This window comes from Calonectris borealis, chromosome 1 (genome assembly GCF_964195595.1).
Source record: "Calonectris borealis chromosome 1, bCalBor7.hap1.2, whole genome shotgun sequence".
NCBI lineage: Eukaryota > Metazoa > Chordata > Aves > Procellariiformes > Procellariidae > Calonectris > Calonectris borealis.
Genome location: NC_134312.1, coordinates 126533370 through 126559234, shown reverse-complemented (window position 1 = coordinate 126559234; position 25865 = coordinate 126533370).

The following is a 25865-nucleotide window of genomic DNA, read 5'->3' as shown; positions in this document are numbered from 1 at the left end:
TAATGATGATGTAGAAGTACTTTTAAAGAATTCAGATCTCTTGATTATGCAGCATACATGAGCTTTCCTTTTCTGAACCTCCACATAAGAAGGGTATGAAATGCCAAAGGCCTATAGATCTCTGTTCCAGGAGAGTGGCAGTGCAAGTGAGCACTCTCTACTAAGAACTAGATCAAGATGCAAACTAAGATGCCATATTCATTCATTACCTGTAATTACTTTTAGTGACTTGCTAAGCATTGGTAATGTGTTTAGTACAAGGTTTGGTTGGGGTTTTTTTGAACAAAACAGCATGAAAATGGCAAATGCCATCAACAAATCCATTAGAAACTAATATTCCATTACTTCCTCCCTCTGCTCAGTTTCATTTGTTTTGCCAGTAAGTCAAGTATCTACTCTTTCTTTTCAAGTTATAGGGTTTTTTGCAAAAATCTACAGATATCTGATAAAGACTTGCAGAAGGAACGCTTTTAACAAACTTAAAACCTTAACAAGGCTATGCCTACATTAGCAAATCATCCAGCATAATAGGAATGGATCAGCAGACAGAAGCTATTGGTGCTGAGGACCCTACATCTTCACTGTATAGTGTCTTCCAGATTTTACTTTAGACTAGGTTTAGTCTGGTCATCGGGATGGAATATCCCCTCTCCATGCATGTGACCAAGCAGTACAAAGTAGCACTCACTGGTTGAAACCTTTATATCTGCGGCAGGAAGAGCCCTGCAGAACAAAGCAACCTGCAGGAAGTGGGGACAGCTAGGGAATTTGCTTTGACGCTGCGCTGCTGCTTTAAAGAAAAATGCGGATTCAATCAGGTATTCCTCTGCCTAGCATGACAAATACTTGAAAACGTTCCAGCTTTAAGCATTGAGTAATCACATGGTTTGCAGTTGTACACTACTGTTGGTGACAAGGCTAACTAATGCATGCTCAAGGCCCTGCAGGATCATGCTGTAATATGTTCCTACATTTAGTAGGATCATACAAGGTGTTTATTCACTCTACCATAGGATGTTTTCATTGACAGCATTGGATTTTTGATACAGGCGTGTCAAAGTCATGTTTACTGTACTGTACCAATATCTGAAATATGATTAAAGAAGCATTTAGGTAAAGATCAGATTCACAATTAAATAATAGAGAATACCAAGAAATATACATTAATTTGGATAGTCATCAAGCTTTTAAGCCTGAAGGTAGAGGTAACTAATCCAGAGAATCACCAGAACAAAGACACAATACTACTCAGAAATATTTTCCATTTATATGAGCAATACACACAGCTGCTTCTGTAGCTTCCACTATAAAAACAAAGCAGTGCCATATTTTAAAGAAATCGTCCAAGATAATATAGCTGTACCAGCACAGAATAGCTTTCTACAGTGTTTCAAGCTATTTCTGTAATATTTTCATAAGCGATTAAGAGCTGTTTCCTACACTACTCCAGTCAACAAGAAATTTGCATTCAACCAGGATTAGGAACAGAGGCGCTGAACCAAAGCTCTTAGGAATTTCTAAGTCTCATTGAAGGCAACGTAAAGCAAGCTTGCACTCGAGTGCTTTGCTAGGAGGAGGACAAATGTTCTTTATTTTTAAGTTCTGCCTGTTTGTTTAAGTAAACAAAAAAAGGCAGTGGAAGCTGATTTTTAATTTTTGCCATCACAGCTCTGAAACAGAGTGGCTCAGCTGGAAGACATGGAAATTAGCCTATGGCAAAGGGCTATAGAGACACCACAGCAAGTGAGAAAGAATCACAGCACTTATCTTCCCTATAAGTTAATGTTTCACTTCTAGTGGCACATAGATGTGAACTGACTCAAGATTCCATGATGTTTGATTTATACAGCCAGGGTATTTAAATATACCAGTAGCATAGAGATTTTTATACAACAGTAAATAAATACGTTTTACCTGCAAAGTTTTCTTCACATAGCACTTGATAAATGCTGACATGTCAGTCTACCAAATGTAACAGAATGGTAAAAAAATGGTAAAATGGCATTATGAATGTGAAAAATTTCTATCAGAGAATGAACAGACTGTTCAATCTGTACAGACACACAAAGATAAAAAACTTTTCTGCAAGAGAGCAAAGATACCAATCCCTGATTCTTGTAAGCGAAAGGTCAACATCATTATAAAGATTAAAGCTGAAGTTTCACTCTGTATATTACAATGCGCAAGTATTTTAAGTGTTAGTGTAATGAACTACAATGTGATAACTTACCATACCTGCTTTGGGCTGTACAGTGATCTTTATATTTATCATAAATCCATTCCACATCTTTCCTTGATAACAGTCTTCCTTCACCGCTAACCTTGGAATCAGAATAAAAATGTTTACACTTTCTTCTGCTGCTTACAATGCAGTCATGAGACAGGCTATACCCAATTTATTGTATTTTCCTTTAACAACATAATATCGGAGTATGTTGTGGAATATCATTGGAATGATATTGGCACATCATTTTGTTTTGAGTCAGCTTCCACTTACAATCTTGTGCACTCAGTCTTTAAGGGTGAAGGTCTTATCAGGAAACTAAATCAAAATCTGATTCCCAGTCTACACTTTCAACAGAAGATAACATGTTCCTGAGCAGACACAGGATATTTTTTAAGCTTTGGTAGAAATGGAACAAGTGAGATTGTAGACAATTAATTACTGTACTTCAAAGCAGTCTGCTATTTCTAGAGTCACTGAGTAACTATGATTTTACTAATTGCAAAACTTCAAACTCTTAGTATTTCTTAAACCTTTACCTGCTGTGTTAATGCCTGTATGCACAACCTAAGCAACTGACCAAGGTTCATTGCAAAACACATCAGTGGTAGGTCATTTCTATAAAGGAAAAAAAAATAAAAAAAAATTCCCATCTTAAGGAGAAAACCAGATTTTTTTTAAAATAGGAAATAAAGGCAATAGCAAGAAAAAAAAAACAAAGAAAGGGAATTTTATCAAGAAGGGAGGGATTGAAAGACACATTGCTTTTCTTCTGTTTTTTAATTAAATATTTTGACACATGCAAATATAATGCTTTTAACTAAAAGCAGCTCTTACTTGCTATGCAAAATCTGGTTGGCATTTCTCTAAAATTTATGTTCCATGTAAAAGTGAATTTCCTGATCAGTAGATACCCATCAGCAAGACCATCTTGATCATATGAATCCTAAAATAACTATTTCTGACAAAGGAACTGTTGTATAATTAAATTATCTCTCTCCTGAAAGATTTTTCAGATATACAAACACTTAAATGCAATTTACCTATCTGGTGCCCAAATTATCTTAGGGTACAGGAAAACAATACTTTTGAGGAAATCTGATTCATGCATAGGGTATTGGATGTCTAGCTGAAATTTCAACAAAATAATGGAGGATGGATAATTATTGATGACTTCTGACATAAACCAGTAGACTAGACTACAGAATTGCATGAATGTGAATAACTAGATTGCACAGAGACAAAGCAAAGAGTAGCAACAAGATCCAGCACTTCATTTCTCCTTTCTCTACATGAGAGTCTTTCATTCATATTTTCCATCGTAGCATAAGGAATTCTTTCCGACCACAATCCCAACCCATTTCAGTGAAAAAATAAATATATTCCAAGCCTCTTCAACCAATCTGCTGCAAAACCAGAGTATTGCCCCATTACAGAATTCAATAGCAAAAAATCTCATTCTCCTCTCCATTAACCAACCCATTTCCTAGGTTGGTGATGAAAGCAGTTCCCCAGACAAATTTGTTGTAATACTTCTGCTTCCCAAATCCCAATCAATTTTACTCAGCAAGAAGAGGTGGCACATTAAGAAAAATGAAGAAGTTCCTCAAAACACACAAGCAAAATTACTGCTTTTTGCTGTTAACCCCTCAGGAATTGACTCCCTCAAGCAAAAGCAGAGGACCCAAGGCTGCCTCTTGCGGCCCAAATAATTCCCAAGATCTTGCAGCACATCCCAAGCCTGGCTCCCGCTCCATCTCAACACTGTTATACCTTCTGCCAGAGCATTCAGCTCCTATGTGGCTTTCGTTTCTGATATGTTTAAAGTGAGAGTGAATCATCCAGGCAATATGAAAGGTGTTTTTGGCAGGATCTTGGCCACCCACTGTGGGGTGCGGGATCCAGACAGCCTTCTTCAGTGCCTTCCTTCCTCTTTCCTTCATTCTTCCAGCTGCAGGCTCCCATCCTAGCTCCTCGCAAGCACAAGATGGATTTGCATCCTTTTTGGGCAGAAACACCCCATCCTCAAGGCTATTTTCCCTCGTTGGCACCCTTACCAGGGATCCAGCTACCCACTGGCTCAAAAAAACAAAAGCCAAAGTCCCCATGGTTTACCCAGGAATACACTTAGAGCAATAGCCTACAGCAGCCATTCTCAGTCAAGTGTAATTGCAAATCCACATAGTGAAAACTTACCAACTTTAAGTGAAGAGAACCTCCCGTGTTTGCAGAGTAAGGACAAAAGTGGCCTCGCGTGTAGTAGCAGGCACAGAAATTCATGGGGCTGGCCTCAAAGGGATTTGGAATCATCCATATCTCCTTTTAATTGTTAACATAGTTTAAGTGAACAAGATGGCTGACAGTAGGAGCTGAATTTCTTAAGATGATGAATATTTTATTTAACTTTCAAGCACATCAATCCATCCACCAGCAATTTTTCAGAAAGTTAATTCTATATTCACCACAAAGAGCTGGATTCTGCCTTCATATATTTAAACCAAATGAGCTTACAAAGAAAACTGAATATGCCGCAATGTAAAAATTCCCATACCAGTGCTTTAAGCCATAAATGCTATACACATCTCTAGATATGCTGGACTGATGGGAACTCCTATCTTTTGCCAGAGCCATACTATCTGTAACCTCTCAGGAGGCAGATGCTACCTTAATATTGTGGTGTTCAAATCACTGCTTAGGCCCAGTCCAAAGCACAAAAAAGACTGCTAGATATGAATCAGACCCAGCGCAATCCCCTCTCCCTCCAGACAATATCACAGCCCAGGAAATTATTACGTACGTAAGTTAAAATTATTTTCCATCTGGTATTCCCCTCCTCCATTATCTCATACCTTCCTGCCTTTCTTACCTCCTGTTATTTTCACAAGAGTCAATAAATTGCTTCACAGCAATTTTACTATTTCTTCTATTATTCCCTTGTTTCTTTAGCAAGCAGTAAATAACTCCGCCTATTATGAAAGTGTTCTACAGAGGCCGATCGCAGGCACAGGTTAGTGTTTCATACCTCTCTTAAAATCTGGAGGTCTATAGCCACATTATCTCTGTTCTGGAGAAGAGCGCTGTGCTGCTTCTTTCTCCCATGATTTAGGGAAGCAATCTAGGGCAAGATTGTTCAGTAATGAAACTCAGTGGAAAGCTAAAACATTCGTCTCAATCTTATCAACAAATAGCAAAGAACAAGTGTGATATTCACAAGTAGCATGCTCTGATTTCAAAGGCATTGCCCCAGATTTGCATCTGTATAGAAGAGGTTCATTTCTCAGTCTTGTGATTTTCTTTATGGTGTTTATACTTATACAATGATTGCAGGTTGAAATATATAGATACTTAAGTAGGACAAATATTTTAATTTCCTTCATTATGCAAGCCAGACATCAGAGCTGTATATAGAGGTATATTTTTTAATAAACAAGATATGATTGAAAACTTTTACTAAATTTTGATTTTAGTGATTTTAAAAATCACTATTCCATTCACCATAGCTATTACATATAACTGACTCATCAATCTAGTGGTGCTGAAATAGCTTAAGTAGCTTTAAAATATAGCAGCAAATGTAGGTTTCAATGTAACATAAAGCTCCACACAGAAAGCATTTTCGAACTTTGAACATACCTTATTTTGAGCTATTTCCCCCTTCATAGCTATATATTTTACTACAGTTCTTGAACACAAAGTACTAGAGATTTCTTAGTTCTGTTTTTATAACATTGCCTATTAGCACTCTGTGGAGGCCAGAAAAAGCAACACCTGTGGACTTTCTGAAGGCTTCTTTGAGCAGATTGAAATGACCACAGGACGAGCAGAGGAAAAAAAAAAAAAAAGGTGCATGTGGGGGAGGTGCAAAGGGAAGGCCTATTTTTAAGCTTCCCACCTTGCTTAGAAGACTTACAAAATGTCAATGTCTAGCCCACATTTACTGGTGGCTTTATGATGTTTTTTTTCTGTGCTACACAATGAAGTTATTTACTTATGAGAAATACTGCTCTATGTCAGCTCCAGCCTAGGAGACCAACAACTTACACTGCCTTTGGCAACATTACAGGACCTGCCACTACATCAGAATGAACTGTTCTTGACTGTCTCCAGCGAATTATGTGCAAATGTTCTTTCCTTTAACACTGGGCCCGTAACCTTTCTTGGCTTCTCTTTTTTTTCCCTGGAACACACATACTATTGTTGTACCAAATAGACAGTAACAAGCTTGTTTTCATAGAAAATGGAACCATTACTTTGACAGCTGACAAAGTTCTGGGCCATATTCTCTCTTGGTAATAACTTTGCAGATACTTTATTTTCTCCATACAAAAATGATTTACAGTGGCAGGAGGCATAAAGATAGAAAGTAAACCAAATCCAGCTTCAACCCACTCTTTTGTCTGCTAAGACTTTGGAGACACATGGCTCATGCATTCGACCCCGAATACCATTTGCGTTTCTGGGAATGATAGAGTTGGTAGTGGGCAGGTCCCAGCAATGTCTCAGTAGCGCTGTATTTGCAGACATATTTAGAGCACAATCAGAACTAAGAAATTTTCTGCCTTTGTCTATCTGATATATCCTGGAGTGTTAACCTGGTCAGCAGCAAAGGTGTCAGGAGATCTGCCAGCAGCAAGTGGGACAGGCTCTGTAAAGATGGGGAAAACTCTAGAAAAGGAAAATTGGTGGACCTGGGAGGGCTTACTGGCCCCTCGGTTTGTGTATATCCCTAGTCACTTCCAGGTCCGAAGTGTGGGCAAGAAGTAGGTCTACACCAGCCCTCATTATATTCCCATCTTTCCATACTAACACTTTATTATATCAAATTAAAATATGGGTGCGCATGTTTGGAGAGACATGTGGCAAACTTCAGCCGTGTCCTGAAGGTAGAAGAAAAGAGATGTAGTAAAGTCTAGAGCACCCAACTGTAATCTACAGATGGAGTTGTATTTCTATTTCTGGTACCCACCTGCTCTGCACTCACAGGCAGATGATTTCACCTCTGTGTGCCCTCTTCTGCAGTTTGCCTTTCTCTGTCATTCAGTTTGAGAACTGAGACAACTGTGCATATATATATATATATATGTATGTCTATGTATGCAAGTATGCACAGACATACATGTAGAACTTCACACAATGGCAACTAACCTCGTTGAAACTGCTGGTTATCACTCCAGTGCAACACCTCACGATTTGGAGGGGGGAGGGGTGTTTTGGTTTTTTTAATTTTTGAACATTGTTTTTAAGAAAAAATTGGTAGCTTTTAAGGATAACCTGTGGTTGCATGCAGTGGTGGTTGTAACGCTTTTTTAGCTGGTGGGAATCTGTCTCAGACACAGTGAGGGTTATTGCACGGACACTGCACGTTACACCCTGTTTCAGTATGCAATTCTGGGTCCATTTGTGCTTCTGGGCTTGATGCAAGCATATGCCCCACCCATAGTCAGTGCAGGAGGAAAAGAATATTCTGAAAGAGTTTTCAGATAGTTTTTAAAGTTCTGGTGGGTCTGCACCCACACTATCCCCAAGGTGTGTGTGGAAAGAGGAATAAACAATACAGCGATGTACTTGTAATAGCCAGCAAGCTCAGTGGCGCTTGTCCTGTGTGATTGCATTCCCCTAGCATTCTTCTCTGCAGTTTTTAAACAACAGTTAAAGGAAACCTTTTTGGAGCAAGGAGACTGTTTAAATGAGCGTTTGTTTAGATTTTTGGGGCCATAGTGCTGAAAGGGAATTTGAAGTGTTATGATCTAGTTAAATAAATGCTGTCGCAAGAGCTAAAGTTGCCTATTATAACTGCCTGTGTTGTATTCCTTGCAGCTTCCTTTCAGGCTGACATACTTGCCTGTGTGGCCTTTGCCTAAATATATATGGGTTTTGTGCAAAGGTAACCTATTTTTTAATACACTTTTCCTGCTCTAAACCATTTTTCTGAACAGTTCTCTAGTAATTATAGTTAGCAATAGAAATTTCTCAGGGAGATAAACCCCATGCAGAAATATACTTGAGCTTTCTAGTGAAAAATAGCTGTAGCTGGAACAGGGAGAAGGCTTAAAATCAGATTTTGAATGATTAACAATAAAAAGGACCAGTCAATATTTTAACAATATTCATAAAAAAGGCAGCATTACTGAGGCTGGCAACCTAACAGCTTAACTGCACGGTAAGAGTGCATGCATCTCACCGAGAGCGGGGAGACGTGCCTCGTTCAGTGGCGCCTCTTCCTCTTTTAATGGAGCGAGTCTGACCTCTGCGTATTGAACAGGATGCACAATCAAAGACAAAAGAGTGTCTGTCGTGACAATTTTTTTTCTGTTTCAAGGTGACAATGCAACAGACATCTCTTGTTTTGTTTGCTTTTTCTTCATCATTGTAAAACACTAGATGTGTTTTTTTTTCTTTCTTTCTTTCTTAAATACATTTAAAATTAATATGATGGATTGGAAAAAAAAAAATCTTTGATTCCTGAACTGACTCCAGTATGAGTACTAGATATGACTGGACAGAGAGGCAAGACTTCAGCCCTCAGTCAGGTAAAATGGTTAGATAAGTATGGTATTTAATATCTGCTTAGTATGATGAACTTCACCCTTGGTTTCCTTCCAAAGCTGGCTGGTGGGAATCTCACGAGTCATCAGTAATCATCTTGTTGAATTTGCAGAAGATGGGTGAATGCCAGGCACTTAAAGAAGGAAAATGCAGTGCCCATATTTCTGAAAAAAGGAGGGAAAAGAAGGAGCCAGAGAGTTGCAAAGGTGTCAGCTTAGTTTCAATTTCAGAAATATGGTAGGGAAAGAAATCATCGAGCCAACTATTTTTTAACATCCAGAATTAAAAAATATATATATAAAAAAAGAGGAATGCAAAAGGAAACATGGATTAGTCTGACAGGTCTTTCTTTTGCCAAATCTAATTGCCTTATGTGACATGGAAACACTGTGATAGAAAGGAAGCAAAAAATGTCATATCTTGGCTTCTAGTAGTGTTTTGAATGACATGTTCATCATCAAACTAGGGGAACCACAAGAGAGTGAGAGCAAAGATAGCTGGAAAACTATAACCAAACCGTGGTTATTTGTGAGCCACTGCCAAAACAAAAGGGTATCCTGAGCAGACTCTCTGGAGCCTGGTAATATTTAATATTTTCTTTACTGTTCTAGATGACTGGACAGGATATTCAAATTAAATTTTCAGAAAACACCAAAAGGGACCAATGGGACTAAACGGGGACCAGCCACTCTGCTGAATGCAAGATTTAGAGCTCAAAATGTTCTTCTCACTTTCATATGAAAAGGTATGATTCAGGGACAAATATGGGGTTTTAATTTTAGGAGAAAATAGCTACATAAATACACATAAGAGAATTGCAAAATGGTATCATTTGGTTATTTTTTTATTCATATTCTGTCTGATCTGCAACCTCAGGTTGCTGCAATAACTGACTGGGATGCAGAGACAAAAGTCGAGCCTGCATGTCGTGAAATGAGTCTTCTGCTATACGTGGTACTGATATGGCCATAGCTCAGGTACTTCATATTTCTGACCAGTTGTCAAAAGATTAGAGGAGAGAATAACCAGAGATTTGACGAAGGTTGGCTCTGAGGAAAGATGAATGGCTATTTAGCCTAAAGAAGAAGACACCACATGAGGGACAGAAGTCTTTAAATATGTAAAAGGCAGCTTCAGAGGAGCAGGGAATCACCTCTTCTCCATGTTCAGAGCGGGGAGGACAAGTAACAAGCTTAAATGGCAAGAGGACATATTCCCGAGCAGCATTAAGGAAGGTTTCTAAGAGTGAAAGTCAGAACCAGTTGTCTGAGAAAGTTGTGGAAACCCCTTTGAAAGAACTGGTGGGACAGCCCCCTGCCAGGAGTGATGGGGGCATGGCTGATCCTCCTTGGCAGGAGGAGGGACTATAAGCCCCATCACTTTAGGCAGGCCCATTAGGGCTGTTAACAACCATTGATCCCTGCCTGGCCTTCCCTGCCTGGAGCCCGTGCTCTGCCCAGGGATGGACAGCTGGCTGGTGGTGGGTCTCAGAAGGGCAACCCAGCCAGGGATACCGACATTGAAACTTGGGCATTGCTTTTATTCAGCACGCTTCACTTCGAACAAGCTTTTAGCTGGTAAAACTTTGTGTATGCTCTTAATGTGTCTTCTCCTTTTTCCTTACTCATAGTTATTAACTGCTTAAATCAAGTTCTTGGGGTTCTTCCATTCTTAAGATAAACAGCACTTATTGCTTTCTGACTTCAATAGCCAACCTAATAAAAATCCAGTTGGTAGACTTAATATTTTTTAATCTTATATGAACTGAAACAGGAGAGCAGATGGTTTTATGCTGAGGCACAGTCACTGGTGGTGTATGAACATAACCTGTATCCCATCCTGCCAGATGATGCTTTATTGTTGTTATTGTCATTTATTGTTTAGACTAACAGGAAGTGCTGCCACTGTTTGTTTAAAATCAAATTAAGTAATTCTGCATTGATCTGGTAGAAAACTGTTTAGAAGAAAACAGTGACATTTGCAGCAACAGTAAAGAACTTTAAAGCTATGCTAATAACCTAGCCTAGACTATGCCACTTTCAATGAATCTGCTGTTATTTAGTTACATTATTTTATTGTAATATATATGCAGAAACTATTCTGGAGCTTAGAAGAAACCTCTAAAGTGTCATTAAAAAGAAAGCTCTGAAGTACCATTGTATATACCCACCTGTATCTAAAAGAAGAAAAAATGTATATGGTTACCAGAAGCTTAAAATCTAGCAGCTATATAACTTCTTAGATACGCAAAAGACGATAGCATATGGCTTAGAGTGATAATTCTCAGAAACCAGCACCTCCCCACACCACGAAAACAAATCTAAGCTCAAAAGTAACGTTGCTGGTATAAGAATCCCCCATTCAGCCCATTCTTTATTGCCCTTTCTACATCCTGACAAAAACCTGGAGGCCACCTACCCTTTGCATGCATTCCCCAAATGAATTTTCTTTGTAACCTTAATGCTACACCAAAATTTTACCCCAACCAAGAAAAGTTCAGGGGGGCTGAGGTAGCCTTGGCTGTCCTGCTGTCTGGACAGACCAAGGTCTCAGACCTTCTTATCTGATGTGTGGGTGGCTTGACTTTAACCTGAGAGAAGAGGACTGCTCCATCCATTTGAATATCGGATTTAGGGAGTGTGAAGGAGTATAGACAGAGGAACAAAACAAATGTCCACCCTGCTATAACTACAACCCCCAATCCCCTTCCCAGTCAGAAAAGCATTAACAGCTCCACAGCCTCAAATGCCAGAGGGTGTCAGAGTTACATCAGAGGACTGCAGAACGTATTTAATAATATGTGAAATTTGATTTTCTATCATTACCATGCACCTTCAACAAATGAGTCCTTTAGCCTGTAGCCAATGTACCTGTGTCTTTTTAGACCTTTAGAGACTGCAAGGTCTTTGGGGAAGAAATTTTATCTCCTTGGTAAAATATCATGCATGCTTTTATGACATATGATTTAAAAAATAATAATATGGCCAAAGGACTTCTGTGTTTTCTCAGCTGCGCTCATCTAGAATAGCTAAGTTTTAACTGGCATAGTTCAAAGCAGAATTTAATCCACATTTCACATTCTTGTTCTGGGAAAGGCTGCTTAAGGGTTATTGCAGAAAAGTATAGTTAGTTAATTGTGATCTTAGTTGTCACATAGGAAAAACAGGCACTACAGACCCTCTAGTTGTTGAAGACAAGTAACACTGCAAGGGACGCCAAAAAACTTGTAATAATGGGGAGGGCAATGGGTGCAAGGTTCAGTCTCTAGCAGCCTCTGGTGGCTGTTCAAATACAGATTTTTTTTTTTTAAAGTTAATGGTTATGCAAACATTCTTTATTTGATTTGTTTTGCAATTTTGGTTTCATGCATTAATATGAACAATTTACATGTGGTGAAAAAAATGTCTCTGCTTGTTGTAAAGTCTTTGGTTATCTCTGGAAGTCTTTGTTGCTTTGTTGGAAGCTTTTTAATAGAAGAGATCACCTAAATATATTGGTTAAGCTAACAGCATCTAGGTTAGAGATAGTCATGGTAAATGACTAATTACAAAGGCTAATTCAAATGGTTTTGAACACAGAGATTTCTGGGTTGACTACTAGCAATGTATCAGTACACTGCCTTGTAAATTAATAGCCCTGCCTTTTTCTTTTAATTTTATTGAATAATACTGTTTCGTAATAGCAATAAAACACTACGGGCGGTAGATTCCTAAAGGATTATTTATCAGCTTCATGTCTCGTGTCACTCCTGGAAAATGCAGTAATTTTTGTTGGGCTGTATTTCCTAATCATTACAGCTGTCACCCATTGCAACTGCTGTAGTTAAGGCTGCAAATCACTATGCACTGCAGCTCCCTGTTTTCACAGACTCATAATTTTCCAGCACAGTCTCCTTTTGGTAGTCAAATGTTCCATGTTTGGTCTATGCACACAGAAGTGAGTGTCTGGAAACGGAACAGCACCCCATTAAGCTATTTTATTCCTAGGAAAAGGCCCGAGAGAAGGTTATAACACTCTTTTGTGCATGTAAACTGACCCAAGTGTTTAGACACATTGTTGCTTGCACAAAACTCTGCCTGTGAGTCCTGTGTACTCCCCCAAGACATTCACACTGGTGCACTGCTCATTTCAAGGGAAATTAGAAAGCTGGAAGTCTGTTCACCACTAAAATCATGCCTTTCAGTACCTTGAAATGTCATCAGAATCCCACCTTGAGTGGAATACATGCAGGGCTGGGTCAAGACAGAGTGTGGCAAGGGTCACGTCCTTTTCATCTTAGCCCTAAAACCTAAACCTAACACATGGTCTAATTCCTCTATCCTCTAAAAGAGGCATCTGTCACTCCTCCATACACATTGAATTTGTTCTGCTTCTGTTTCCTACCCAGATACAGACAGTGCCCTAGGTTTTGTTGACTAAGTCAACCTGACCTCAAAGTTAGGTTTTTATAATCAAGGTATTTCAATGAACACCTCTCCCTAAAAGTGTACATCAGATGATTGATAAAACAAGGCTTTATGGTCTTCCTAGCATCATCTTCTGATTTGGTTTTGCTTTTTCTTTGCCTCCAAGGACAAGGTATTTTTAAAAGTGGGCAAGCATTTCAAATTGACATTTTTTACATTCACAGCTCACTGAACAGTAAGTCCTTCAGACAATCTTAAAAATACTTTTTTGTAAAGCCGTAAAACTGTGAAAGTTAGAAAACATGCCATCGCATTTACATGGAAGAAAACCATATAACATTTTAAATAGGAACTATAAATACAGACATACCTGTTGATATCTGTTCTTAAAAATTCTGCTAGCATAGATCATATGGGCAAAAATGATCTTTAGAACAAGGCAGGAAAATTAGACCTCTGCCACATGGAGTTATAGAGACTTAAGCCCCCATGTATTTATTTGATTTGAACACCTTTCTGTAACATGGGCCAAGAGGAATCCCACTTAGCAGAGCAGCGTGGCATGAGAGCCACTTCTCAGCCATTTCACAAGACACTAACACCAGATGGATAACCCACAATGAGACAGAAACAACCCTTAGCATCCCAGGGTAGAAGAAAATAGACTTGGCTGGTTTTAGGTTGGAAGTGTTAAACCTATGGGTATGCCTATGGCATGGCTGCAAGGGCACATGGAAGGGAAGGCGTGGAGTATTATCCTGTGGCTGACATATCATTTATTAAAGCACCTTTCATTTTTAACAATTGGTGGAGGATGAGATTTCCAATGAGAGTCTGTAATGAGTTTTACATACTCAAGGTCACCTTGTGTACTCTGCAGCGCTGGGAGAATTAAGGGTAGCAGTGTTTGCACAGAGGGGAAGGACGGTGACATGGCAGCAGTGGTCTGGAAGTGGTACCTGCCAGCACCTTGTTTGCCTCAGAGGGGGGACCTCTGGGTCAGACAAAGGTCAGAGATAGCACCGACTGTGCACCTGAAAAAAACCAGTACTTTAAGAGACACTGAAGTATTCTATTCCTGCTTACTAATCTAGTGGTAACTCATAATTGGGATATATGGTGATCTAGCAGTCACAGCCTTACAAGAAAACCACTAACCCTACACCTTACTCCTAGTCACAGAACTTGTGTGTTATTGTTCAACATTCAATGGCTTCTTTTGTTGTTGGCTAGAGCCTGTGCAAATCATGTTCTGTTTTCTTTCGTTTCTTTAAATCATAGAAGAAAAGGTGGAGGTCATTGACTTCTAAGTCCTATTAATGGCTTGTCTGATGGAGGATATGAAGCCATTCTTTAAACTAAGCATCTGCATAGCAGCTTAATTTTAAGTGTGCTCTGAGAAAAGAGCCTTAGCAATTAAATATCATAGAGCATAACTGCCGGAACAACTAAATTAGTTTTCTTGACATGAAAATTTTTCAGCAAAAACATGTTTATCTACTCAAAATATGAGCTAGAAGTGTGAAAACCACTCACAGGCAGCTGTGGGTGTTGTAAAGATCTATGCACAAAGGACCTGCTCTCGTTGCAGCGTTGTCCTGCCAGCCGGTAAAATTACTGCTCACGTGAAGCAGCCCCTCCAGAAGACTGTCACAAAAGGCCTCGCTGTGCAAGCAAATACAAGCGAGCTTGTCTATTCTGCCATCTGTTACTGAGTCCTCCTGTTACTGCTGAATCATTTTCTTCCCTAGGCTTATTTAAGGTTCTTAGCTGGTGTCTTGAGAAATGAGGGTTTGCTCGCCTCTCTGTCTTTGCTTGGGGTGTGAGCGAGCGTGAGAAACCAGCATTTTCTATCACAATCAGGCTGGAAGAGGCAGATACAGGAAGACAAATGTGTCATGCCTTGGTTGTTGAAGGTTTGGGATGGAGAAAGAAGAGGCTGACTTTAATGGGAGTCTTACAGAGAGGCCTTCAAGGAGAGCGGGAACAGGAGCAAGACTCGAGAGCCTCCAGCCTGCTATTTTGCAGGCAAAGGGAGAGGCAAAACAAAGCAGCAGCTGATTGAGACAGCTGAGTAAAGAAGCTACAAGGTAAAAATAGCAGCAGGCTGTCAAATAATCTGCCGGTGTTGGGCAGGAGTGAGAAAACAGCATCAGGCGGGGGGGGGGGGCGAGCTAGGGATGCTGTGCGGGGAAGGGGAGGCAGCTGCCAAAGGGCCGTCTCGCTGAGAGCCATGTGGCTCTCAAAGGAGGAACAGGCTTGGGGTTGGTTTTCTACACCCAGATACAATTCTGTAGAGACAGCTTCTAGTCCCACTTTACAACAACTTCAAATTGAATATTTGTGTGAATGAGGCCCTTTTATCACTGAGACACCCGCAGTTTTTTAATACGCTTCCTTAAAAGAGACACTTGCAGGAGTTTTCTGAAGTGCCCTCTGGAGTACAGCGCGTCTACCCCGAGGAACAGGGATGGCACCCGCCACTTCCCCGCTACAGCAATTGAAACAGGTCACTTCTAAACTAGGAGGTGCAGCAGGGTAGGTGCTAAACCACTACAGTACTGTTTGAGCCATAGGGTTGGGCGTCATGGATTTTTCTGTAAATGCTTTTGCCCATTCAGTAATGACTGCAGTGCGCAGGCATCTCTGATGAATGGCCTGCTCAACGTGTTGATGGGCCAAGGACTGAGGTCTGCCTGGTTTTTGTTTATTCTTTCATGAATGCCAATGCTAGTGAAGGGCGTTGCAGTGAGAGTCTCAAGCTGTTTATTTACACAGTAAGAATAACATAAATATTTTGAAGTGTGGCTCAAACCAGCCTTCAGCAGAGAAAGTAGATAGGCTCAGCAGACAAACCATGGTATAACCAACCAGGGCGTCATCTGTGATTTAGTCCAGTTGTGGCTGCTGTGAAATGGGGTGTTTAAACCAGTGATCTTAATTGTGCCGCACACATTCTTGCGTAAAGAGTGCTATAAAAATGCCAGGAGTACTATTCTGTACTTTTAACGATATTTTGTGTGTATTTTTTCTCTTTCACCTTCTGTCCCTGAACTGCCTGAGGTGAAAAAATCAGCATGTGCCTCTTCAGAGAAAAAAAGTACAACTGTAATTGTTATTGAGCTAAAGTTTGTAATTTAAGATGCAAGGTTGGAGTGGGCAGGTCACTTCCTAAGCCTGCAGCCCTGCACATGCACTGGCTCTGTGGCTCAGCAACGTCCCTGCTCACTAATTAACTGCACTGCAGTACAGCTCATGCTGGCTCTGCAACAGCTTCTCAAAACCCCCAGTCCACCCCATGGCTCTCTGGAGCAGCATCAGCCTGGACCAGCACTTATATCTAACTTTTGCAGCCGCTCCCGCAGGGGCAGGTTGGCCCCTGCCCTGACACCGAGGGCTGGGTTCACAAGGGAATACAGGTGCCCACCCCTAGTGCAACATCCAGAAATCAGAGCTGGGCGTTGAAATCCTTCGTGGACTGCACGGGGGGAGAGAGGGCTCTCAGAAAAGAGGCCCTAACCCCGTAGGTAGGGTGGATCTGACAGCGCATATTTGGGTATGCACTAGGAAAAAAAGCTATCCCGACGCTACAGTATGTCCTGCACAAGTGCTGAGAATCAGGCTCAGGAACAAAGCAGCAGTGTCCCCCCATCATTGCAACTCAGCCTGCGGGTAGTTCATATTTAGCTACGTGCACGTGGCTCTGCTCCTGACCTGTCACGGCTCTCCTGGTACCACCAGCTCTGGCATCAGCTCTGCTCTGCCCATGACTTCTGGCAGCCAGGAGGTGGGCAGCAGCTTAGCAAGGTCTGCTCCTGCCGTGCAAAGCCACCCATCCTACTCCTTGGAGAAATGGATGAATTTCTGCTCTTTTAAAAGGCAGAAGCAAAAGCTGGCAGTGAGGCCCTGCTGGGCTGTGAAGATGGACAGCTTTTTAGAGCTTATCTGTAATAACAAAATCCATCTTACCCAAAACAGATCCCGAGGCACTGCGGCCAAACCAGAGGCTAGCATGGCGGCACGGTCTCTTTACACGTCCTTCAGAAACCATGCAACACAGAGCAGGGGAGCACATTTCTCTAGTCCAGAGATTAAAACAGTTTTCGCTCCTCCTCCTTGTGATTTTTTTCACGGCTATTTAAGAGCTGGGCCAAGTGGCCATCTGTTTGGCTGGGCGCGCCTTTGCTATTTAGGAATCCAGCTCAGACGTGGGGAAAACTTGCCTTAGGCTGGCTGTCAGAGTGAGGTACGAAAAGCTCTCCCTTCCTCGCCTCTGCCCAGCTGCCTTTGCGGGACAGCTGATCTACTGACAGGGTGCTTCCTGGATGGCCACACTTGGTAGAGCGATGTCCTGCAGCAGATGGCAATCAGTGGCCAAGTTACCCCAAAACATCAAGCTCCGAACCCGGAAAACCTCACAGCACTGAGTGGGGAGCTCACTACATTCATGTGCTCTGGCTGTCTCATGGGCTGTGTACATAAACTAGAGAGATTTAAGTGTTAAATATTTAAGTGATTGAGAAAAAATCACCATTTTATTCACTTACTTTTTGCAATAATCTCAAAAAAGAGTTCTTCATGTCTCTTACTTGTCCTTACGGAGGAGCCATAAGGTGAAATTTGAGCTATTTCTGTTTCTTTTTAACTGCAAGAAGTACCAAACACAGAGATAAAATACCATGCTCAGAGTTTAGAGATGACTCCCTGTGGCTTCCCTAGGAAGGGGATGATCCTAGACACGCAGTTATATCGATGATACAAATGTCTTGTATGAAAACTCTCATCAGCAATGCAGTAGGATTGGTGGCCGTAGTGAACTCTTAACTGTACCATGACCTGTTGTATCAATGGTACATATGAAGTGGCTACTCTGCTGTTAAAATCTGTGTGGCCATCATGGCTTAAATTGGTAGTCTAGGAGCTTTGGGTGCACTTCAGTCCTCAAGATTAGGACTTCTTTCTCTTGAACTTTGAAAGCCACAGCTTCCATGATCCTTGTTCAACCCTGCATAAAGACTCATGCAAAGACATGCCAAAAAGACCAGGGCCTCAGCTGGTGTTAAATTACCAGTGTAGGGTGCCCCATCTGCCACTGAAATGCACTTCATGGTGGAAAGCAGTGACAAGGACTTGGTGGCTGCTTTCTATCACAAATGTCCACAGGAATTCAATCACAAAAAAAAAATTTTCTTGTCCCTAAGTCTATAATTCATTGGCTATTAATCTTTCTGGCCAGTGGTTACATGTTGAATCCTCCAGAGCCTAATTGCAGCCTGTTGCTGTCAAGCCACTGTTTGGAGAAAACAACAAGAACGAGCCCGGGCTCCCCAGGACTCTCTAAACCTGCAGGCAATAAATATGTCTAAGACCTTAAGTCAGACATGCTGTCAAGTCATAGGAACTATGCCATTTTTACCAACTTTCTACAAGTCTGCCTTTACACCCAAAGGGATCCTTACAGCAGTTCTTCCTCTGCTTCACTTGTAGTTGCCACTTAAGAGAGATTGAAGTGGAAGAGCCTCCAGCTCTAAACCCATTTACCTCTTTCACACCTAGGCAGTTAACCAAAATACAGGGACTTGCAGTTTTTTCTGATAAGAGGAGAATTTGATGACGAAGAAGGTATCTGTGACCTGAAATCCAATTTCTCTGAAGACAACTGGAGACAGGATCTCAGATCCTCATGCCCTGCTTCAGCTGGGACCGCCATCCCCAAGGACTTACTCCATATTACCCTGCCAATGAAACTCTCCTATCTGCTTAGACCATGTTTTGGTTACACCATGTCTTGCTTTCCACTGAGGCTGGCTCACGCAGCTTCTCCACGCTTTACATGAGTTCTTCTCAGCCAGGTGTGCCATTAGTGTGAGCAATAGTAACATTGCATATAATAAGTAGAAGTTTTTTTACAGATAAATGAAGGATAATGTTTTTTTCCTCTTCTCCCTTGACCTCTAGTTTTAACAGGTCCTATGGGAACCAATTCTCCCATTTGCAGTCAGGTGCTGGTCAGTCATTTGAGCTCAGCAGCTGCAGCACAGCTTGCACGCCTGGCAAATTACTTGATAGCAGCCTGTATTGCCTCATTGTGTTTTTATACATGGGAACCACATATGCACAACCCTCTTCTGCCTCCCTCTTTTCAGTACTCTTACACCTTGTTCCTCAACTTCTTTAGAAGTCTAGTTTGGTTTTCTTTCTTTTCTTAATTTAAAATTACAGTCCTTTCAAAATGGAAAGTGTTCAGCATGACTCCAGGAGGGGGAAAGTGGGCAGGGGCGTGTTATGTTTTCCTCTTTTCTTTTTGTTGTCTTCAGTTTGCCGGTTACTTTTCTCACTGGGCAATTTTATTTTAGACGCTTGAAATCATATCAAGTTTGCCAGCAGAGTTGAACAACATGGCCCTACATATGACCCAGTGCTGTTCCTAGCAGCAAAAATCACTTGCTGGTGTAGCTCAGGACCATTCTTAAAACAAAATAGGCTGTGTCACCAAAGGTGTTTTGCCAACAAACAAAATGTTGTTATCACTTTTCCAGTAAGTTGAGGCAGTTCTTTGGCATCTTGTTCAACATTTTAATGAGAATAGGTATGTTAGTAAATATTGCATTAGGCCATTACTTCGGAGATAACAGGCAAAAGTATTAAGCACTTGTTGGTAAATTAAAGCAAAGTTACAAGGGTGCTTCTATAGCCTTAGCATCTATAGTTTTCTACCTGATATTCAGGACAATTTATTTTATAATTTAATTATATGAGGATAAGGTGGTATTTATTCTTATGTGACACTGAGAAATGATTCACTCACCAAATCCTACAGAAATCTGGAGTACTGAATTCTGACAAAGTCCAGGGTGTTTTCTGTTTCTTTCTTTCTTTCTTCTAGTGTGAAACTGTGCCTGTGATCTGCACACCCTCAGGCAGAAAGTGCTACAAGATGACTCCAGGCATGCTGACCCCTCTGGCACCCACAGCTGATTATCATCTCCACTAGGCACTTAAATTAATTGCTAGAGTTATTAACTGGAAGAGCATGTAATCGATGCCAGATGTTTTGGGATTGTTTTTTGGATTGCAACTGCTGCTAGGCTCCCAAATTTACAATCTCGGTTGTTTCACCAAGGCAAGGCCAAACTCTTCTTCATCCAGTTCATCAGCACTTGCTTGTATTCTTCCAGCCCAAAGCTGTGGTTATATGACCTGACACACCCCACCCCTACTCACTTCTGTTTGATTATGCGTTAGTTTTGAGAGAAAACCATTGGTTAACTTTCTGTTTCCTTCTATACACCCATATTCTTTTTCCTCAAAGAGATGCTTTTGCCCAGGGGAAGAAGCAAAGCAATATGTCAGAGTTAGTGTATTTACGTACTAATGTTTAGATACATGTAATATTTTGTAAAAGAGAACAGTGAGGGATGGAAGGTGGTATTTGTGTTGGTAACTGTGACTGGCATCTCAGGAGAAAGCTCTGCTGCTTCTTCAGGTTTTACTGAACATTGCAGAGTGGAGACTTTTCATGTTTAACTTATTTAGATGATGATAATTTTCCGCTCACAAGTTCAACACCAGTTACTTCTTTACGTTACCTTCACACTATGTTAAAAATAGTACTCTCTTGAATGCTCTTGAACTACTTTTCCTAGACACAGTTATATAGTGTGTCAAGATACGGCCTTGCTAGATGTATCCTGGTATGGGCTTTAATTACCTTGTACACTTCCTGGAAAGGAACCAAACACAGTGAAATTTTGTTGGGGAACTGAGTTCTTCTTAACCACCTGCCTGTCTTTTGTCCGTCAAGTGACATTACTAAATCTAAGTTTATCAGATATGGGTCTGTTTGATTTAAGGGAGGGGAATATTTGGGTTTTTAATTGTTCCTTTATGAATGCAGTGTTGCTTCTTTTGAACCGGTAGCTGGTAGTGTTAACGCTGCTAATGTGCTTTCATTCCTGGGAACCATCCGTTCTTGCACCCTCATCCTTACAGACTCTCCGCACTGGCTGCCTCCCCTCCAAACACTCTCCCAATCTATTTTTATGGAACTGTGCCGCTGCCATGGTACTACATTGCAGTTAAGGGCTATTCTGTCTTTTCTACTTTACAGCCAGAATTACAATAGTCCTCCTCTTAAGGTACTGTTCCTTGGCAATATGGTTTTTATTTTGTTTCTTTCTAGAAGAGATTTGAACTGTGTTTGGTGTTTATTTATTTTTATTTTTGGACAGTTTCTTTGGCTGATTTTCCTTGATGCACCACTGGGATCTGCACTGTTCCTTCCCCCAGTTTTACCATAATTTCTCTTACTTTTTGTATTGTGACAGAGACACTGTCATAGTGTTGACAGTCCTGGCAGATGTCTGTGAATGGCCCAAGTGTTCCTTAACACCTGCTGATTTTTTCCTCCTGTTTCTAATTTAAATAATCCTCCATAACCTTGTCAGTTTTCCATGCCAGCTGTCTTGTCCTACTTTCTTTGAGGTGGAGCTATTCCTCAATTACAAGCTTTCTCTTCCCAAATAATTCCAGTGAGCCCTCTACATTCATATCTTCCCTCTTCATGCTGGTTTTAATTCATTAATTCATAATATCAGACACTGATAATCTACCTAGCTGATTCTGTCATTAATCCTCTCTGTTGATAGTCAAGTTATTTACTTTTTTACATTTTGAGAAGTGATAGGACTGCAGCCAACCATCATTCTAGATGCACTAGATGATAGGTAAAATCTCCTCCCAAGACCAACATCACAATTCACTATCACCTATCATCAGTGAGCTAAGTAAGCTAAATGCAGATTTCCTCTCTGTAATTTATTCCTGTTAATACAAACCTGGGGAAGGGGTGCAGAGATAATTTGCAGCATGCTCTCAAAGTTAAGATAAGGATTATATCGGACCATGGATTGATTATATTTAAGGCCCTGGGACCCCCAGTGGTAATATTACCCAGCTGTTCCCTCTTATTTACAGCAGCACAGCTCTGGCTTAAACACTGCTACTGATCTTGGCAGCTGTAGCACCACAGCAGAAGGGGGGTGAGGGGGAGGGAACCTCCAGGCAGCTTCATTGCAGCCTTTTGTCCTCTACGGTCCAAGGTAGGAGCACGCATGGGTATCATAATTCTAGACACCTCCTGCCACTGAATTCGAAGAGTTTGACTTTCTGTGACCTGCAAATGACTAAGCAGCTCTTACAGATGTTGTATTCCCAACTAATAATATTTTTAATGAGCTAATCTAATGTTTCTGCAGCCTATTTGTGTCTCAGTACAGTAACACCATGTCATCTAGCAATTAATCCCTGATAGGGCAATGATCATAGCCACTGTGTTTAGGTACTGTTCTCTGAGAAAAAAGAGGTTTCCTTAGAAATAATGTCTATACAATATGATTTCTTTACGACGAAGATTTTATTTTGTAGCTGTGAACTTGCTTGTCTGTGTCTCTCCTTCACAATATCTCTTCTATGTAATTTAGATTCAGGTTCACTAAGAACTGTTTCATAATGATGAATAACTGGTAGCTGAGCACAGTAAGACTACTGGGCAAGGTAGCCTTTTTGGGGGGGTGGGTTTTTTGGTTTGGTGGGTTTTTTTTGTTGTGTTTTTTTTTTAAGATAGCAAACATTAGGGCAGAAATAAGACAATGATAAATGGAATGCAAGTACTAATTAATGCTAGCCAGGTAGCTGCATGGCTCAGAAAAGCATTTTAAAATCAAAGGTTTTACAGCTGATGATTGCAACAGTTTATGCCAGGAGCAATGCAAGACTGCTGAGTTAGTGCTGTCCACATATTTACCATGTATTCAACCCGTTACCCACATGTACGTTCTGAATTTTGAAGCACACACCTGACTGCTTGCACATTCAGCTTGACTTCCCAAGTGCACAGTTTTGCAAGTATGTATTTATTTTACATTTCATGGACTAAAAATAATCGCTATTTTATTCTTACATTAGATGTATATATATTAACTCCATAATATACCACACATTAGGGAGAACTATTTGTAAATGGACTTTGTATGCTGGCAATACACATTGGTGATCTAGTATCTTTGGGTTTGTTTTCTCCATTGATATTAAGCTGTCAAAAGTGTTTCAGATTGTTAGCAAGGGTGCCCAATATATTAAATTCTGGATCCCAGGTATCAGTCATGATACTTATGAGGCAATTGACTCCTGTAATTGGCAGGCCACTCTCCATAATATTTGAAAAGTCATGGTAGACAGGTGAAGTCCCTGGTGACTGGAAAAAGGGAAACGTTACACCCATTTTTAAAAAGGGTAGAAACGAGGACCCTGGGAACTACAGACCTGTCAGCCTCACCTCTGCGTGGGAAGATCATGGAACAGATCCTCCTAGAATCTATGCTAAGGCACATAGAGGACAGGGAGGTGATTCGAGACAGCCAGCATGGCTTCACTAAGGGCAAGTCCTGCCTGAACAACGTAGTGGCCTTCTATGATGAATTGACTACATCAGTGGACAAGAGCTACAGATGTCATCTATCTGGACCTCTGTAAGGCCTTTGACACGGTCCCCCACATCATCCTTCTCTCTAAACTGGAGAGATATGGATTTGATGGGTGGACTGTCCGGTGGGTGAGGAATTGGTTGGAGGGTCGCATCCAGAGCATAGTGGTCAACGGCTCAATGTCCAGATGGAGATCAGTGACAAGTGGTATCCCGCAGGGGTCCATATTGGGACTGGTACTGTTTAATATCTTCATCAATGACATAGACAGTGGGATTGAGTGCACTCTCAGCCAGTTTGCAGATGACACCAAGCTGAGTGGTGCGGTTGACACACCTGAGGGACGGGATGCCATCCAGAGGGACCTGGACAAGCTTGAGAAGTGGGTCCGTGTGAACCTCATGAGGTTCAACGAGGCCAGGTGCAAGGTCCTGCACCTGGGTCAGGGCAACCCCCGGTATCAATACAGGCTGGGGGATGAAGGGATTGAGAGCAGCCCTGCCGAGAAGGACTTGGGGGTACTGGTGGAGGAAAAGCTGGACATGAGCCGACAATGTGCGCTCGTAGCCCAGAAGGCCAACCGTGTCCTGAGCTGCATCAAAAGAAGCGTGGCCAGCAGGTCAAGGGAGGTGATTCTGCCCCTCTACTCTGCTCTGGTGAGACCCCACCTGGAGTATTGCGTCCAGCTCTGGAGCCCTCAGCACAAGAAAGACATGGACCTGTTGGGGCGGGTCCAGAGGAGGGCCACAAAAATAATCAGGGGGATGGAACACCTCTCCTATGGGGAAAGGCTGAGAGAGTTGGGGTTGTTCAACCTGGAGAAGAGAAGGCTTTGGGGAGACCTTATTGTGTCCTTTCAGTATTTAAAGGGGGCTTATAAGAAAGCTGGGGACAGACTTTTTAATAGGGCCTATTGCAACAGGACCAGGGGTAGTGGTTTTAAACTAAAAGAGGGTAGATTCAGACTAGATAGAAGGAAGAAATTTTTTACAATGAGGGTGGTGAACCACTGGAACAGGTTGCCCAGAGGGATGGTAGATACCCCATCCCAGGAAACATTGAAGGTCAGGTTGGACGGGGCTCTGAGCAACCTGATCTAGTTGAAGATGTCCCTGCCCATGGCAGGGGGGTTGGATTAGATGTCCTTTAAAGGTCCCTTGCAACCCAAGCTATTCTATGATTCTATGATGCTAGAAAAATGCACCCTATACTCATCAAAGAATATGGAAATTTCACACCTCACCCTGAAGTCTGTTTATTAACAGGTCATCAGGAATCTTTTTTTTCATAGACTAGTTTCTTCAAAATGAAAACCCATCTTCTGAGATGCTGCTCTTAGAGAAGCTTGTGGGTGGAGGAAGTTGTTTCTTATGTCTTCTTTTGTCAATGACAATTGCAGGTTTTCATTGATTTGCAATGTACATTTTATGCTTCAGTATTATATAAAGTAACCAGGACTGAGGAGATGAGGAGTCAGGACGCAGCTACCCTTCACACCTTATATTCAGAATATCAGACCTGTAGGTTACAGTAAAGACGCCCTGCAAATCTGTTTGGAAAAACTGAGGATGCATTCTAAAAAATGGAAAAACTGAGCCTTTGATTTTTGTACGGGTTGGTAAATTGGGTCTCATGTGATGAACACTAACACTATTCATTTAATAAGTGGCAGGATTTTGCTTTGTTGCCTTACCCTTCTCAATACATCTGATTTTCTTTTGTCACTTAGACTTGTGCCAGACTGATTTGGTGGCATCTGCTGTGTGCTCGTATAGTGGGATGAGCAGTGAATTATCAGGTTTTCCACTGACAGAATATTTTTTATTTTTTTTACCATGAGAAACTGGATACTTTGTAGAAAAGAGGTAAATCCTGGAATAAAGAGGAAAAAACCCTCAAAAATTCTCCTTGCCCCATGTCTTTCCCTTTATTTCTCTAGCCATCAAGCAGTGCTTTTTGGACAGACTTCTGTGAAGTGACCTTGGCATCCATGTCCTACCGTGACCTCACCACACTGTCATCACACCATGGTCTTAAAATGTAAAATATCCTACTATAGGAAATTTGACACTATCAGTACTACAATAACTGCAGCCAAGTAAACTGCAGAAGGATATGTTTCATGTCAGTGGAAGCAGAAAAGCTAGTAGATGAATTGGGTTCCTTTTTAGATGAATATTCTATGGATCAGCAGGTTTATTCAGA